This window comes from Struthio camelus, chromosome 2 (assembly GCF_040807025.1).
Source record: "Struthio camelus isolate bStrCam1 chromosome 2, bStrCam1.hap1, whole genome shotgun sequence".
Taxonomy (NCBI): Eukaryota; Metazoa; Chordata; class Aves; order Struthioniformes; family Struthionidae; genus Struthio; species Struthio camelus.
This window is the reverse complement of record NC_090943.1, coordinates 120,353,528-120,372,776: the sequence shown is the minus strand read 5'-3', so window position 1 is coordinate 120,372,776 and position 19,249 is coordinate 120,353,528. Positions and strand designations below refer to the sequence as shown.

Below are 19,249 nucleotides of genomic sequence, written 5' to 3'. Positions count from 1 at the left end.
CTATGCTAGAAGAATTTAAGGCAATGCACTGTCCACATGAAAATGGGAAAATACATGAAAAAGTGCTCTAAAAAGACTGGAATATTAACGGAGCAAAACTGTCTCTGATATCACTTAGAGGGCTACTCAGAATCCAAGAAAATCCTTTGACTATAGGCTTTAAGTGCATAGCTAGTTTTCATAAGCAAAGAATGTCTTATCCATAAAAATGCTCACATACAAATAAGCACTTTATGTTGTCATCACATGCATGCACTAGCTCTTCTACTGTCACTCATCCACTCACACACGTCTGTCCACATAGCACCTCACTCCGAGAAAAGCTTTTGCAAATATACCACTTCCTTAATTATTCCCCCATCTTCCTATTGTGGAGAAAGGAATCTAATTAAAAACCACAAATAAACTGGATGTTGTATTTGTAACTTTTAAAAAAAGATCTTTTTCAGTCTTTTCCCATTATATCCCTTGATGGTTCAGAAAAAGGTCAGCAATACAGATTTGTGGACAATGACAGGAAGTCAGGTGACAAGAAATTTGACCACAAAGGCTAGAAAAGAGAGAAAAGTAAAAATTAAGTTGCCAGGAATAAAAAAAGCAATGCTCAGTAGTATATAACCATGACTGAGAAGATTAAATAGCAGAGCATGAGCCTTAAAAGAATAAGCATACACCCTTCATGACAGAGCAGCTTTCAAAAGGCAACTCTGTTGATTGAACCCATTCTAATGGCAAGGTTTTTTAGAGCCCTTTTAAAAGTAGTTACGAAATTAGAAGGTAAGTTACTGTGAAGATTTTCTAGGGATTTTTAAATTCATTGGGGGAAGGTGGAGCAAATCCTTTTAAGCTGCTGGGATCTGTGACAATGTACAAAGGGAAAGGAACATTGCTGTTTTCAACAGAAGCAGCTCATTTTCTCTTTTCTTCCAACAGAAAAGCCATCAGGAAAGAAAAAAAGTAATGTTACCACCCTACAAATCTAGCTTTTCTTTTTGAATTTTTGGTAACGTTAGAAGACTTCATTGTCTTAGAAGAAGTATGTACTCACACTTGGATGCTTACACACTGATTGCTGAGGCAGCAAAAATAAATCACTACAGAGCACTTTTTTCCATAATCTCATCCTGCCCCCTTAAAACAAGTATGCTCCTACACAGCTTTCCCCATTTATGGTCCCTCCTCCAAGTCAATAGGGCTATTAACCTTATTATTATTGCCAGTGCAATGCAGTTTTGTCAGTAATAGCACTTAATCCCAACTCGAGGATCAGGGCATCTTTTTGCTGTGTAATTTTGATTCCGCAATTAGTAACAAACATAAATTAATATTTACTCACCCAATAGCTTAGTGTGTTAGTACAATCAGGAAAGGTACGTGGTTGAATCCTTTCAGCTACCATCAGTAATACACAGTAGATGAAACAAATGTAGTATCTAAGTGGTGAATTTAATAGCTATTTAAATAACTGCAACTGCACAGAGCATTTGGCTGCTGAAACGTTTGTGTGAGCCCAAATACGCACCCCATATCATGTATTCAAATCAGTACCTGTTCCCAAACATAACAGATTTCTGCTGTATTCTCATATATTTTTCATACATAAATGAGTACCTAACAGTAAGTCGTTAACTAAAAAGGTAAGCTGTGAACTAACAAATATATTTAGTAATTGCTAACTAAAATATAAAACTACTTAGAACTACGATGGACAAAAAAATGCATCTCTGTACTTTAAAATCATCTATACTGTGAAATTCACTTTGGCAGATATATCAGTTAACTCATATAAAGCCGTGGTTTTGTGTGTGTTTCAGTGGAGCACTGTCTATTATTACCCTACTGAGTAAAGACTGCAGGTGGAGTTCTAAAATTTCCACGATTGGGAAACTCAGTAAACAGTCCCGTCACATCTTTTCAAGTTAAAAAAAAATCCGTATTTCTCAACAATTGTAATATATAACTACTACTGTGCATTTTCATGAATTACATTTTTTTTTCCTTGAAAGGCCGATTCTAACCCCGACAAAGTCAAAGGAAAACTTGCCAGTGTTTTCAGAAGAGCAGTATAACAACATAAAAACAGAGCCTAAAGGATGGCATCTCAACCTGCACTGCTTAAAATTAAAGGGAAGGTAATCAAATAAACTCATACGGCCCAATTATGTAGAACCAACACCTCACCCACAATCGCAAGCATCACCTGAATGCCTCATCTATCAGTTTTGTGATCACCTCTTCAGCATAACTTGACTAATGAGACTATCAGATGAAGCTGATGATATTAATGTAGTTTTCAACCATGCGGTTCGCTCAACTTGTTAGTAATACTTACTCATTTTTAATCCTGCACATCCTTTCTCCACACTTCCCATGGTCAGCATTGAGATCTCAATCCTGTTAATACATACTGATCTGCTCAGTGCTGTTTTATCACTTTCAGTAAGACTTTGGAGTGAGACTATGCGCTGTGGCTTAGGAAACCAGCGGTGTAAATCATTATAAGTCTTCAGGCCCTCATGCTGGAAATATCTAAGTTTTAAGAATAGAGGTTATGCTATTCAGTTGTTGTATGCACAAGCTGGTATTTACATAGCAACGTACGCATACGCACCGCTTGACAGACTTTTTTTTTTTTTTTAGACTACTAACCAAGATGATAGCATTTGATACAAAAGCAGCACAAAAAAAATCACTACAAAGCTACAGAAAAGAGAAGCTAAAACATAAACCGTTCTGACACAAATTTCAACATCAGACTGTAACAGCATTAAACAGAAACATTTTTCATAAAAATCACCCCAAGTACCTACATCTGCAGTAAGAGACTTTTCCTCCCCCACTCTTTTTTTTTTTTTTTTTTTCTCTCTCATCTTTCTCACATGAAAGTGCTAACTACTAAGTAAAGGGAGAGAAGAAAATTTTTACTGCCGGGCAATAAAAAAAAAAAAAAATCACTGTGAATCTTGCAGAGATATTACTTATCCCGAAAATTCTTAATTCCAACAACATGCACTAACTGATACCACTGAAAAAAAAAAAGCTTTCTGAAAAATAAGCACAATGATAGTACAGATTACACTGGAAAGTTTTAAGAGCCAGAAACGATCCTATCCTTGAAGAATATTCAGTCCAGATTTTTTTTTCCAAAAATATATATAAAATTATCCATCTTATCTGGTGTCTGTTCTGATTTGTGACAGCCATAACAGACTAAAAATTATGCACTGCAGTAAGATTAGCTAAACTTCATCCTTTCTTTTGTTGTAGGTAACCCTTTCTCCCCCTCTGTAAAGCTGGCAGAGTTTGGGAACGGAGTGCAAGCAGTTCTCCAAAAACACAATCTGAATATCATTTCAGGATCACTCTTGTACCGAGGTTTTCATCTCGGACAACGCAAGGTCCCTGGAGCCAGAGCGTGGCTGTGATGCGCTACAAATGGGAACACGCTGCAACCAAGAACCCGACGTGCTGCGTTTCCACAGCTCCTTCATCTGCAAAGTGCATAATCCTACCAAAAGCACCATCAACTTTTGTCCTTAATATTAAACAAATCCACAACATAGATTTCCAGATTAAAAAGTAAAATATAATCAAGCATGTCTTAAGAAATCAAACTGCCATGGCTAACACCCTGCGACACAAGAGGGCTAGCTGGGCTGTTGGTTTCTTACTTCTTCCAGAAGACAACTGTTTTTGCTTCTCTAAAGCCTTGTCTGAAAACAACGCAAGCCTGAAAAACAGTTCTCCTTGTTTTTATGAGGCTTGGAAATAATCATCCCTAGAAAACATATCAACAAGTTGGAAACAAAACCCTCTTCCTTTGACTAAGAGGTTGTGCCAAAAAGTTTATAAAGTTTATTCAGAGTGCATTCCTTTGCAGCTTCTTCAGAATTAGTCTGAAAATATGCTTTCAAAAAGGTCAAAATATCATTTTTTTCTTATCTGAACTCTGAATATGTTTTAAGAAGGAACAGAACAAAAATTTTTTCTTCTCTGAAGCGCCCATGCAGTTTATAGATCAACGAGCATATTTTAACAAATTATTCTTCTGCTGTCACTTTCAGCCAGCAATGCAGAGACCAAAAAAAAAAAAGTAAAATTTCAGCAGCATTCATGGCTGCTTCTATGAAAAAAAGCAATGCACTAATCAAACAAGAAAACCATGTGCAGGCCAAAATCGTAACAATCAGCTAAACCCACAATTGACATCAAGTTTAATGTTTTATGGACAATCTTTTGTGACTTGCCTCCACTGCTGAGAAACAGTGTTTAAAAAAAAAAAAAGAAAGAAAGAAAGAAAAGGCAAGTTTTTCTGATAGAATTTTAGTGGAAATGAACTTCAAAGTGCTTTGGAGATTTCTTCCTTTTCCTTTTATGCAACATGTGTTTATCATGCGTCAAAGCTGACTCTCTACTTTCTCCCCTTCCCAGAATACCACAAATTCTTCTGTAAAATAAACAAAGCTCTGTCAAGACTCTCTGAAATTACCAGAGGCAACCCGTGTTTCAGATCAAAGATGCCAATCACTAAAAGGCGTTCTGCAATATCCAAGCTTTCACTAAAGATGAAATTTTCAACCAACAAGGCAATCAACAGAATAAAACATTAACAGCATGTTCAGGGATCTATCTAAAACGTATAAACTCAAGCTCCCATTTCTAGATATGGTTTCCTTAGGAATCCTAATAAGTATTTATGGGACTCTTTTTATATCGTCATTTAAGTCTGATGAAGAAAAACCTTCATCTAAAAGATAAATGTAAAAATTGAAAAATAAGTTACATTAACTTTTAATAGGAGAGGAAAACAATTTCCTATTTCTAGGGTTTATATTTGTTCTATAACGTAGCTCCTCGCTGTCTATTGCGTATGGCGACTCTTGTGAGAAAATGATAATATATTATTTATTGCCGACAGTACAGGTGCTTCTCTGCCTGTTTTTCTACCAAAAGGAAACGTCTTAATGTTGCTTACAAGTTGGATTTAATTTACTCACAACATAAACATGCTAGCGGAGGTAATCTTGATTCCCAAAGCTGCTATTATGACTTAGTGAGTCAATAATACAGAAAATTCACAGGTTCTGTGCACTCTTGAAGGCATGCACATAAAACTTCCAGCGAGTACTGGCATTTGGTATGAAGAAGAGGGCTCTTATTATATTATTCTGCGACTGCTGCCACAGTAAAATATAAATGTATACATTTCTCACTGTGGGCTAAAATTCACTTGAAAAAAAAAACGATAAATACTTTTAAAGTACAGAACAATTTCCTCTTAAAAAAAAAAACTTAAAAATCTATATACTTCCACTTCATATATTTTTAAATAAATAAATTATAGGGTTACAAAGAAAATTAAGTATTCTAGCTCAAATCCATACTTCTCTAATTAAGCAGCTTAATTATATAGCTTATTGTAAGTATCCTTTAATTCCATACAGATACATGTGTAAGATGTGACATTCAGATTCATAGGGGCAAAGTCGTTTACAAGACTCAAAAAGACGTCTCACGCAGCTCCTACGGCAAAACTCAGTCCAACCACATCGATAAATAAAACATCTTAATTCTTTCTTCATTTATTATTGCCTTATTGCAAAAGCATTAAGCTGAAGGAGGTAATAGCCTGGAAAGTCAAAGTTAAGGCCTGATCTTCTATGTCTGTCTAACCTATCTGTCGGCTCCCTTGTGTCCTCCTCAAACACGCATGCTGTCATTGCCTGACGAGTTTGGAACGGGCTATCGGGAGAATTTCAAGACGTGTCAGTTTTGTAGCAATCGGAGCGCTATACCAACATTTTCTCTGTTTCATAGGTTATTTGTATTTTAGTAGATTTATTCATTTCCAACTTATTATTAAAGGTGCATTTCTAAAGAGTTTAAAATGAAGCTCTTTGGAGAGCTGTATTTTGCAAGAAAGTTTCTTTGTTTAAAAAAAAAAAAAGAATTACTTGTCAACTTTTTGCTCTTTATCATCTTTTCCTTGAAAATACAGTTTATTCCTTCTACACTCTTTCTATGCACAATGAAACACCAGGTTAGTTACTATAAAAATGCTACCACCTCTGGCTCCCAAGTATCTTTTTCTTCTCAATGTGACAAGGACTGCTCGTGTAAGACTGCAGGGCCAACGAGTGAGAGACCCTGGGCTGCGCCCTGCAGCAACTCCCCCCTTCCAAAGAAAAACAAAAAACACTGAATCTTTCCTGCCACAGTCACAGTCCTTTCTCCCCCCCCCCCCCCCCACCTTTCCTGTGAAGACAGCCTTTATTACATTTCCTTTCTTATTATTTACAAGGTCTTGGCTCTGACATTGATTTCTTATCTATGACAAACGTTAAGAGTTAATAATCTGCGGCTTTAAGGAAAGATAATGCGAAACAAATTATAGGAACTCATTACTCAAAAAGCATTCTGTAAAAATTTATGTGAGCACTGCAATAAGAGCAGCAAAAATTGCTCAAGACCAGCAAAAACCAATTTTTTTTTCAACCATTAATGAGCAAGTGTTAGCAGATTAAAAGAAGCTGTAATTCAGATGAGGCTGTATCCTGATAATCTAAAGTGAGTTCGTCAGGAAACACAGAGTAACTGGGCTAGCGCATCTCCTCAGGGAATGAAGTCTTTTTACCTTTTCAAGTATTTTGCTCACGCTATAATTATTTAGGAACAGAGGTGAAAGTTCAGAAATCTTTTCAGATACAGAACCATTAAAATGATAAACATTTGGGATACCAAAGTAGGCTTCTACTCTAACTGTCCTTTCAGGCCTGCACTGACGGCACTATAATAGCTGCCAACATTTGGTAAGGATTAGCCTTTCACTGAGACAAAAGAAGGCATTCCTTCGCTAAATCAGCACTTTTTGCCATCAGACTCATAAAACCTTTTCACAACACAAGATTTTCAAGAGAATCCTTTAAGGTTTTAGGATGCTGCTCCTTTTACTAAGTAACAAAATACACCCCAGGGTGTCTCATTGACCGCGCTCAGCTGTCCTTTGACCTCTGCAATTGTTTAGCCTAACTTCAGGGCCACAGAATCTGCCTCCCCCTAATGTTGCTTCCTCCTAGCACCTGGTGAAGCAAAATGCTAGAGGTTCCCCCCTCTTCCAGACCTCTGCTATGTTCCAGATGTTACCAACTAAAACGCTCCGGCAGTCAGGCTTTGGTAAGCCCCAAGCAGCAGTCAGAGCCTGCGCTGTGGCAATGACCCCCTCGCGCTGCTGGGCCTCAGCGCTGCCCTTGCCCCAGGGATACAACAGGTCATAAACCAGGAATAGCTCTTCAGCCTCCTGGGCAAGCTGGCCGCTTAAACGCCGCAAGAAACCACACGAGCCCGAGACTCTGCACTGTGACAGGCCTCCCCACTTACAAAGTCAGAAAAAACTCTTGCGGGAATCTCAGTTTGAAGCACAAATCCTTCTTGCAGCTGTCTTCCCATTTGTTTTAAACCCTTTGAGAGAACAAACAAACAAACACACACACACACACACACCGACTCTCCAAGCGCATAAAATGTATATTTAACTAGCAGCTTAGGTATTTGCAGTGTTTCTAGGTAACATACCAAAAGAAAATTGTTAAGACTTCAAACTGTCATTAAATAATGAAGTTGACCGTATTGTGCATATGCAAAGAAACAATGGAAGGACAGATTGGTCCTCTTCAGTGAGGATTTTTTAGTTATATACTCCAGATTTCAAGATTTTTGGAGAACGTAGACTAGGTAGGTAACCAAAGCAAAAATAAAAGTTATTTACAGTCCACACAGTTTTTAAAATGCAGTCAATAGAAATGAAAACACAGATGTTGAACAGAAACGTATCATGTATTCTCTGCTAGGAAGGGCAAGTACAGTACCTTCTCAGATTCCTTTTAACCTGTCTGAAATGCACTCATGATTAAGGGATGCAGCTAAGAGTTTGTGAAGCCTTGCTGCTATGTTGCTTAAAGCTCTTGAACACCTGAAAAATAAGAAGGGAGAAAGAAGTTAGAATGACTCACAGCAGCATATAGTTCAACGGCCAACGAAACTAAAACTTGCCTATCAAAACTTGATATAGGGCAAAAATTGACTGTGTGGCCCTCTCCCGGGTCAGTGGGTTCTCAAATCACTCCTGTCCCTAATACTTTAGGGACCTTAAATAAACGTATTTTCATTTGTGTGTGCAAGCTGACCACATAAAAATAGTTATTTTTAAAAATTCCTAGTTCAAGCTGCATTGCATTTTCTCTATATTCTACCACAAGAAAAATGTAAGTTTGTTACAGTATCTGTAAGTTTTCGGTGCTGAAGTAGTTGGATGAAGTATTAGGAATTTAGCACATCTATGTGAGAAAATTATCCATCACAGAAGCTAACTGATCACATCGAAACTGAATGATAACGTAGAATTGTTTTACTGTTGGATTAAAAACTAAATGAGGGACTGGAGGTCTGCTTCAAACTAGAGACTGGCGTTGAAAATGAAGTCAGAATTTCCTTGTTGCTCTCCTATCTCCTAACCCATAAAGGTATTTAAATGAAAACACTTCTAGTAGAAACTGCAGCTCATGAAAAAGAATATACTTGAAATGCCCAAAAGAACGACAAGAACGCTGTAGCAAATGGCAAGTAGAGCAGCAAAGCAGCAACTTCTAAAATACGAAGGCTAAGGTTAATTACTAAGAACAGTAATTAACATCAGGAAAAGCTTCAGCTTATCACTGATCGGACTTTGATAAGACTTTCCTTGGCATACAACCTGGTTCATTTTCTTAAAAGAAATGGACAATATTTTGCCAAAAGATTTGAAGAAATTCTCCCTGTTGATCACAAACGGGATTTTAGGCTTAAAGCCGGTACCACAGTTTCAGTCCTTTTCTCAAAACAAGACCATACTTAATTTAGGACATCCATAATTCAAAAGCCAGCTTTCAAAATTAAAACAATATAGCTTTAAGCTTCTTCCTCCTCCTCCCATTTTAAAATACGGTCACTTTAAGGAAGCAATTACAACCCTTACCACTGAGCAGGAAAAGGCTTTGATTTAGAATTTTTCTGTTATGAGAAAAGCCTTTAAACAACTCTATTCCCAGGGACCACTGATATTACCCTGAGCTATGCATCCCTGCCACGCTACTAACAGTAAATCCATCACAGATGGTCGACAAGGTTAACACACGCTGCTTCTGACCAAACTGTAAGGCTCTGCAAAGACTTTAATGATTTCAGAACGTCAGTAATCCAATTCCTACAGCTCCTGGGTCTGAAATTGCTATTTTTCGGACACGTGCTGAACATTTCACCTGCTAGTAATGACATTTTTGTATTTTCTTCTAATTACACTCAAAGCTAAGACCTTTGGCCCTAGGCCACAGACCTCTATTCAGACTGCACACATTCTCTTAAACGCCCTGATCCTTTGTTGTCACTCTCGGTCTTTCATCTATTATTTACATCCATTGAGAAGAGAGATACTCTACCATTTGTGAAGCTTTAAAGCTTCTAATCATCTTAATTTCTTCGCCTTTCAACCAGTGCTTCCCCTTATGGACCAATGCCAATAGTCTGACAAAATAATTTTTCAAGCCAAGATCCTCCTGGACCCTTCCCAAACCTTGACACATACTGGGCTCGTCTGTAAGCGTCTTTTGTTCTTATCTGGCTGCTTTGGCAAACACAGACCTTAGCTCAGTTTTTGGGGGATGGGGTTGCTTGTTAGTGATTTTGGGTGAGGTTTTTTAGGGGTTGTGGAGGGTTTTTTTCCCCCACTTTTTTTTTCCCCCACTAAAATGTCTAGTTCAAGTAGTCCAGCTAAGTTAGAGAGATACTGCCCCGCATGTTCCGTGTTTTAAAAACATTAAACACTCTTTGAAATACAAACTCCTAAGAACTTTAAGAGTTCACTGAATTGCCAAAAGCAAAACTACCAACATGCTGATTTTTTATTTTCTACTGTTATGAATCCACCCAGTACTGGAAGATTCTCCCACAATAAGCAATAAACACAAAACATTAGGAACTCTTTTTCTGAGCACTAGTTTGTCTTAGCCTTACAACACAGGATAACAAGAGTACAATTTTTTCTGCCCTGTTCAGATAACATCCTTCTGGTCCGCCCCTGTCTGCAAATGAAATACGAAAGCAAACCAACAGCATTTTTACCAGCACAGAAGATCTCCTCAGAATACAAAAGCCACCAATCTTAGTTTCCAAGACATGTGGGATATGACAACATGTGATCCATCTCGGCTCTTTCTTTCAGTATTGCCTGGCTTACTTTTGATTCCTAACAGTGTTTCCTTGTTGTCTGTCCCCTCTGAAGACCCCAACCCCCTTGTCCTTTCTTATTTTCACCATTTGCTTCAACCAGCAGTTCACTTGAGACTCATCCATCTTACAATGCCTAAAGTGACAGATGCTCTTAGGAATGACCATACTGCTGAGTGAACAAAAGATAACATCACCTCTACGAACTCAGGGAGAAATACAACTTCAACCCGAAGACAGGGCTGTCCTGATGGACACAGCACCATAAACCTCTCTCAAGTGAAAAAAGAAAAACAATTGCAAAGAAAAGGAATCTGACACAATCAAAGGCCAAAGAGAGCACTCTTCTTGTTGTAGCTGTAGTTGGTGCTGTGGACGGTCTTTTTACTTTTTTGGTTTCCCCCCTCAACACTCCATGGAAGAATTCTGTAGAATTTCCCTATGATAAAGTCCATGGCCATAGACAGAATGGAAATATTTCATGCAAACTGTCCCAGAAATCCTATGGAATTTAATGAAGAAAGAAGGCACTTCTGAGCAGTTTCAGCAACATGTCACGCAAGTCCTTAGCCAAAATATAACTATTTCTTTGTTAAAATCTACATAGCCTACAGACCAGTTGCTCAGTTAAATTTTAGGGGAATTCTAAAATTATAATACAAACGCGTGTACTTGATGAATAAACAGCGTAACTGCAGTAAGACTATTGTAATGTCACAGATGCTTGATAAATCTGTAATTTACAAATAACAGCTCCACCGTGTTTTGATGTTTTAGCACATACCATTTAAAATAGTTTTTAAAAAGTGAGTGATAGATTTTCCAGCTAAAAGCCGCACACCATTCTGTGGACAAAGACCTGTATCCTCTACTTAAGACTGAAGCAAAAACTTCTGACTCAAAACACGCCCAGAACTCCTTATCCAATCTGTAGAATGGGACATCTTGAAGAAAGGATCACGCTATTAATCTCTTAAGCAACACAAAAAAGTCATATTTACGTCTCTCAGTATACTAGCAGAAGCGATGCCACAAATGCTGGGAATCCCTTCTCAGCAGTGAAAAAGGGATCTCTGTATGCAAAGAAATCCTTTCTCTCTTAGCAAAGTTTCAAAGAGCATCTCAGGTTCAGTTTTCAAACGCTATAGGAAATAATCATTGCTACAGTACGTCAGATGGACAGCATGCGAGCTAGAGACATAGAACGAAGACAAAGATGCGGGCCTCTTAACCTAACATCTTCTGCTCGATATAACATCTGAGAAAAATCACCATATGCATTTCCTCAGCCATATTTATTAACTGTACTGCAATTGGTGTCTCAGCACACCAGCTGCAGAAAAACAATAAAGCTGAAGCCAGGAGCACTTCCATAAATCTCACGTTCTTTTACAAAGTGATACAGCCTGGACATCGAGCAATGTTTCATTTGTTTGTTTTTTTTTACTTCATCAGAAAAAGTGGTTGAGTGTTTTAGAGAATCAACACCACCACAAATCTCTCTTTCCCTTTTACTGATGGCGTTATCACATAACATTGTAATGTTACAATTTTAGGTTCCTGTTCTGATCGTGAATCTCTCTACTGTGTTTTCATAGCACTACCAACCTCGAACTACCAGGCTGTAGATACAGAAGTAGGCTACAAATATAGTCTTTAATATAGTTGATTTTCCCACAGCATGCCATGCAATCCCATTTTACATATCCAACAACCAGAGAGTAAACTAACAAACAGCCAAGTTTGGTCCTTCCTGCAGAGGAATCAGGACCCCTCCATGGGGATCCCCACTCCAGGTTCCATGAGACCTTCAGATCCTTGATAACGTTCCATTTAATTGGAGAAAACACATGCGTGCAGGAAAGTCTGCAGAGGATAATTATTGGTATGCAACTGGAAGGAGGCGTAAGTGGAGAAGACTGCTTGCTACCTTGCTTCCCAGCCAGCTCAGGTGCGTGCAGCTCTGGAACGCCAGTCCTTAGCAAGAGGCAGGACTCAGGGCACACCACAGCTCCCGGGAAGCACAGCAAGGAGGAAACTGGGTTTAGGGGTTAACAGGCACCTTCTGCCATGGCCTTTGAATCCAGTTTGGGCCACTGTCTCAATTTTACCTTAAGACTCACAATATCAGGGTTCATTTTTTGAAGCTCCTTCCAAACCGATCAAACCAAACAAGGAAAGTTTGCAAGGTAACATCCTCTCAGAAAAAATTTGAAAATATATAATGCTTTTATCTAAAATACTTGGAGATCTTTGCATCTGATATGGACCAAAACTAGTAAAAAGTATCCTGCCTTATAAAATCTTTACTCAAATAGACACTTTATCATAAAGACGATCCTTACATGTTGGATCTCCAAATATTTATCACAGTAGAGCGAAGTGTTTATAGTTAGTATGCAATCCATCATCTGCATGCTGCTGGTTTTAAACAAGTGAAAGAGAGTAAGGTAAAAGGTCAGAACTACTAGAAAGAGACCTGAATAAAAACTCTGACACCACAAAGATTTTGCCAGAAGGGACAAGGTGTAAAATAGCCTCTTGGATTCCAACTCCCTACACAACGGGTCAGGCCAAGGATGTAGGTCAAAACAGCAGTGAATAGTAACAAAACTATTTATGTTATAGTATTTAGTAACACCAGAGTGCTTTGAAAATCTCTCATTTCACGAAAACAACATTTTTCAATTCAAACTGAACTTTTAAAAACGCACATATGTCCCCGTACTTCTCATTCTAACACAATCCAGTTCTAACGTGGAAAAACTGAAATCCTGTTATTATACTTACAGGTAACTTTTGTCATTACTATTGACACTGAAACATGACCTTGAAATGACAGCTCCATTAATGCAAGTCCTATTGAGGAAGGTTTCAAAAAGCCCCGATTAAATTAACTACTTTTAAACACAATAGGATCAATATGTATGCAGAGAATGTACACCCCCATAGCGAGTTCTGCTTGCTTGATTGATCAAAAACAAAAAAATCCCGTGGCCTTCCAGATCTCAGCTGGTGCCAGAAATCCACATAGAAAAAAAAAAAAAAATCCATCTAAATGAAACTCTGAAAAGGTTTACCCTTCACCAGTCTATTTGCACTTCAAAAACTCCTTAAGTCCTTCAGCTAAACCCCAGGGTTGAACCATTTCAAAAATGAGAGGGGGATGGCCATGATTTATCTTCCTTCTGTGCTCTGGACAGAGCTGTAAAGTCTGCCAGCTTGTACATGCGTGTTACAGGCTCCTTTCCTGGAGCCTTGGATATTTACCATTTTTAGAAATAACTCTGCCAAATTCTTCACTGTCACTTATCTCCTTCCATCGGATGCAAATACAACATACACAGCCAAATTCTGATTTCTGCTCGCTGGCGCTCAGGCTCACAAAGCTGAGTCCACAGAATGGCCAAGCATCAGAGATCATAATTTTAAATAAAAAATAGTGGGCCTTTATTCACAGCTGAGAGTATCAGATATTGCCTTACTGACACCAGCAGAGTTGTGCTGAGGGAACACTTGTTCAAAAATATAATCTAACCCTGTCCGTTATATTTACTGGTATCGAACACATTTTTAGTAACAAGCACAAAATAATTTTCCTTCTGTACCTAATCAACACGATAGGTCATGTAGTAGGCATTTCTCAGTCCCGTGTACTTCAAGATACATTACCAAAAGAAGGAAAATGGAGATTTCATGGGTCACAAACCTCTGGGTCACAAGGACCTTCAGTGCTGCTGTCAGCTTAATAAAACTCAATCGATACACTCTTACTTTCTATGCCCGTTATTAAAAAACCCTGTACCTGAATTTTTTCACATTTTTTTCCTGAAGAAACACCAACTCAACATTACTGCAATTCTTTGAACAGAAATTAATTCCCCAATATTCAGTTAATATGTGTTAAAAATATAAACACAAAGACACACACATATAAATTAAAAATATACCCCCTGCAAACATCACAGATAAATCTTATAGTATCAACATCACAGAATGGCACAAAGACAGCGCACTGAAACATGTCCACGTAGTTCAGTTTTGCTAAAGCTTTCTTCTGCTCTGAAGACTCAACCCTATAGACACTGTATCTGTGACATGACTCTTATCAGTCTCAATTCCTTCAATTTGGACAAACAGACTTGGTCTTGAGGTAAACAACAGTAAGAACAGATCCAACACTATCCAGTTTTGCATGAAAAAGAGCCATTTGTTTCCACAGTCCTTTTTTGTTTGTTTGTTTTTTAAATCAGAGATCCACTATTTTCCATTCTAAAACAACACAAACAGATGAAAAATATATTCGGTAGAGATAAAAACCATACAGATCCTGCCATTGTCGGTCAAGTCTTTAATTAGGCTGGTGGGAAGTTTTAAAACCATTGACATTGTGCTTGTTTTTGCGTAAGCCAAACGCTGGCTGTAACAGAACTGTAGGCCTAATCTGAAAAAACCCTAATCACTCTATTAGTCCCCACTCAAATCAACAAGGATACTTAAATAAGGGGCTGTGGATATAACAGGGAATGGCATCTTACTCAGCATCTGACACTTCCCAGCTTAACTCCTCGGAGTCTGAAAGTTTCCTCTGCTTTAGAAAAAGAGTACGAGATGTCCTGAGTATATATTGTCTTTTGAGTATATATATTCAAATTTAAAAAAAAAAAACCACTCCAGTATAACTACAGATCCATGTGCTTTTGCCAGATCTGTAATGGAATAGTTACTCGACTATGTCCTTCACCGGTTCAAAATGATATGACTGCATTGAGAGGGTATCTAAAATTGCATCTTTTTTTAGTGTAACTTGCAAAATGTTATGATTCCAGACGCAGCCTAATTAGTTAAAACACTTCAACTTTCCTACATGCTCCGTTTATTTCATGTTAATATTTAATTTTATTGTAGAATTTTCCCAGTGGAAAGCAGAGATCTGTCTCTGCACACTACAAGCAGCGATACCAGGAACTACTTCTGTATGCTACTTATTGCAATAAAGAAGTTTTGAGCATTTATGTAGCCATGTATTTTTCTGTGCCTATAAATCCGGGGGGGAGGGAATGAATGCACGTTCTGATCAGTAGGATTTGGTACTTCTGTTTAAAACTAATGGCACTACAGCCAGTTAAATCAACTTTAAAAACTTAACGCCAAACAGAGGGGAGAAAAATGCCATTAGGAAAAAAAAAAAAAAAAAAACTACAAACACATCACGGTCTGTTTTCCAAAAAAAGCTGGAAAAACAAAACATAAACAAGAAATGCCCCGTGGATTCATTAGCAACCAGGGTGGCAGGCCTTCCTCTAATTCCCTTATAAAAGCTCATGACTACCTGCAGAGCCTGGGAGTGCAAATCACATTAGTGGAGACACCAGATGACCAAAGAAAGCATTTGAGGCCTGGTAAAACCAGTAAACAAAAGGCAGCATTCCAGCTGAATGCCACTGCTAGAGTCAGCATTGTCAGATGCTGGGATCTGATAACCCAAAAGCAGATTAGCTGCAGGCAACAAAAGAGTAAAATGAGAAACAAAGGGGTCATTTTGACACATGAAGAAATCATTTCCATTAAGCCATCTTGAGTTTACTGTGCAGTTATAAAAACTGCTCCTACTTGAAGTGACACTTCAAGCAATGAAGCTGTGACAGTGCAGAGACTTAGCCAAGCTCCTGAAATAAGGCATTCCTGACTGCAGGATCATTAGAAGAGGCAAACTGGCCTCTTTTCCTTCCAATCTTTGCAACGTTTTAAGGATCTAATAACGATTTTTAAATCTGTTGTACAGATTTCAGTTTAATGACTAATACGTATTGCTAGGCTTGACGAAGAGAAGATTCATTCATTTTAACTGCATTTAAAAGCCTCCTGCTGAGAATGCATATACTGCAAATATCCTTATTTATCTATCTGAGAACGTTCCCTTCTCTTCAAGCCTCCTTGTCCTCCCATGCTGCACACGTACAGGCGCACTCTCAACGCAGGTAAGAAAAGAGCTCTGTTATATTCCTTATCACAAGCTCCACAGTCAAGGGATTTTTATCCCGAAAGAGGTCTGGGCATATTTTAATCAATAGGACCAAACTCCACAAAACTGAGATACAGAAGTCTACAAGAGTGTATAGGTGGGGGTGGGGAGCAAAGCAAGCAAGCGAGAGAGATTTCGGCACATGGAGAACATTTCAGCTTGCTAGCTGTGCGCTGTGCATCTCTCACGGCCAGCACCAAGCACAGAAACCTGACACACAATGAGGAATCAGGCCTTCATTGAACACAAGGAAATTTCTTAAACCTGCTTTGCACACGCAGCAACGCAAACTGTTAACTCCTGCATAGATGAGATTTCACAAGCATATTCATCAACAGCCAATTGATTCTTCTCAGCAACAAGCGCAGAGAAAACATAGCCAGAAAACTAGGTCACGAGAGTCTAAGAGGGACAGCATGAAAGTCCAAACTGTGGCTGTGTCCAAACACACATGGCATGCATTGACGAGGAGATCCCACTCTCAAGGCTCAGGGCCATAAAAAGCTCCGCAAAGAGCTTCTGCCACTTGGCTATGCCAAAATACAAAGTCATTAACATATCTGAAAGGGGACAGACATCTATCTAGTCATACAGTGAGGACAAGCCCTGAGGGCCTTTGTACCAGTCTACTGAGGCCAGGACAAACCCAAGAGTAAAAGCAGGCCAAAGGCATAGAACAAATTTCATGTAAGTGTGATTTTCTCCTGGTTTCAAACAGTTCTCCTCTGGGATTTGGCCATGACAGCTACGCTGCTCTTAGTATTTTCACTGCAGACATGACCTGGGAGACAAAGGATGGTGAACAGAAGAGAGAAAGAGAACAGAAACCCTTACTCTGTTCTTGTGCTTTTAAAGTTATCCTCTTATCCAAAAAGCCACTCAAGCATAAATGTACCTTCATAAAGGTGTTTATGAAGGAAAAAAGGCAGTGAGAGGTTTTAAGGAACACAGTCAAGACGACAGCAGATTTCAAAAAGAAAAATGAGTTGTGGTCATAGCACGTGCACGCATGTGCTCCGTAAATCTACATGGAGGGGTAGGACCAGACGCTGTCATACATCAGGCTCACCTTGAACCTTTACACTGAGGAGAAGGAAAACTAAAAGACGACATTGTTATTGAAACTCAGAGATGCAATTCATAATCATTCAGAAAAACACCTTCTGCTGAGTCACCTTAAGCGTTTGAATTTACTGCCATCAGCTAGTCTAAATACAAAGATGGATGTTGCTAACAATCATATAACGCGATCCGCTTCACTGTGGTTAGCTTTTATACTGCAGAGAGAGAACAACATGATCTCTGCTTGGCGGTCACGGATAGTAGATTAGCATTCGTGATTTTTTTTGAAGTATCGTTCTAACGAAGCACTCTAAACAAACAGGCAAATGGATCAATTCAGAATATTACAAAAAAGGAAAAAGAATTCAGACATTTAATCCAAGCAGATCCCATATTTCAGTTATAAAGGGCTTTTCTGAGCAAGGCTATTTCAAGATTTGTTTGCTACATTGCTCTGGGTTTCCTCATCACTAAAATATTCCAGCAAAACAGAAACCCTGTCAGGACTTGTCGCTTAACTACCATTGCTTGTGCAGAACACACTGTATTAGCAGACCTTCCTAAAAACGCTAATGTGAAAAGCCTTTATCTCTTTGTTGAGGAATTTTAGATATTTTTACATAGGGGCAAAGCACCTGACTCACAATTCTTCCCTCAGCTGGAACTGTCATAAAGCCCATTCTTTATGTCTGTAGCTGGTTGAACATCAGGGAGCTGGAGGGAAGTGGTATTCTGTTACGAAGGTCACTCAGCAGTGCGGGCAGAAGGTCCCTGGAACAAAGCCCCACATACACCGGAAAATTGACGCGCTCCGTATAGACATGGTAGGATCAGTATGAACAAGTCGGGGCATCTTCACTACTCATGATGATGTACATCTTCAGTGACTGCAGTTTGGACCTACATCCTCTCTCATATTCAAGCTGTTTAATTGCAGGGCTTTTCAACAAAAAGACTTTCACAAAGCCTGCAGAGCTCCCCAAAGCGAAAAACTTGAGCAAAATTCTGGGCCATAAACGCAGGACATTAAAATAGTTACCATAGTAGAACTGAAACCATCCACAGAGAAATCATGCCTAATCCAGATACCACTTGGCATGCTAAAAGCCCAGGAGCATTTCTGAAAGTGGATATGAAGCATTTCACTTGCAGGTTGGTGGAGAAAACCAGGAGTTTTTTGCATAATTGAAAAAAAATCTAGCATAGACAAAGGTCTAGGTGAAAGAGAACTGGGGAAAAAAAGAATATAGAATACTAAAGCCTTCACAAGGACAACACAGTTGCTAACACTTCTGCTCATTTCTTCCACACCTCTGGTGCTCTGGCATGGAGAGAGAGAAAAAAAAACGGGTCAGAGGAAGAAAGAAAAAAGAACGTCAAATAATTTCAAATAAGGATTTTTCAAAATAAAGTGTTTACTTTGAAAAAAATTTATGAGAAAAATAAATAGTAGGGGAAGGTGTTCTCTCTCACTTGCACTGAAATAGAGAGGCGATCTCATGAAGACGCGGAAATAGGGAAAGGATCATTCTGCTCTTTAAGTACAGGAAGGGGCAGACTGAAACATTGATACTTTGCTCTCTCCGATTACGTTCCCAAAAGAGTCCGGTAAAGGTGGGCTGAGGAGAATTATGGCATTTTCTTCTTCTTACATCATGACCAATTTATACTGAGCTTCTCAAGACAGAGCCTATGTTCCTATAAACCAATAGGGACCTCTGCTCTTGTCAAGGCTTCTTTAGGAAATGCTGCAAAATGCAGAAACTGAAAAAAACAATACAGGCAGATCACAGAAAACAGAAGGCCTTCGTATTCTCAGCTGTTAGTTATAACCACTAGGAGCCACTGAACAAAGACATATATTAATCTCATCCTCTCTACAGATCTATTAAATCTGACTTGCTC

The 19,249-nt window shown here is 38.7% G+C and overlaps 1 protein-coding gene across 10 annotated transcripts in view; it reads right to left on the bottom strand.

Annotated features, from left to right (window-relative positions):
* GREB1L (GREB1 like retinoic acid receptor coactivator) overlaps nucleotides 1-19,249 on the bottom strand; it is a 145,820-nt gene that overhangs the window by 76,409 nt on the left and 50,162 nt on the right. For all 10 annotated transcript variants that reach the window (XM_068932307.1, XM_068932310.1, XM_068932311.1 and 7 more), the window contains exon 2: nucleotides 7,866-7,969. The gene's annotated coding sequence lies outside the window, so the exon portion shown is untranslated. The remainder of the gene's footprint in view (nucleotides 1-7,865; nucleotides 7,970-19,249) is intronic.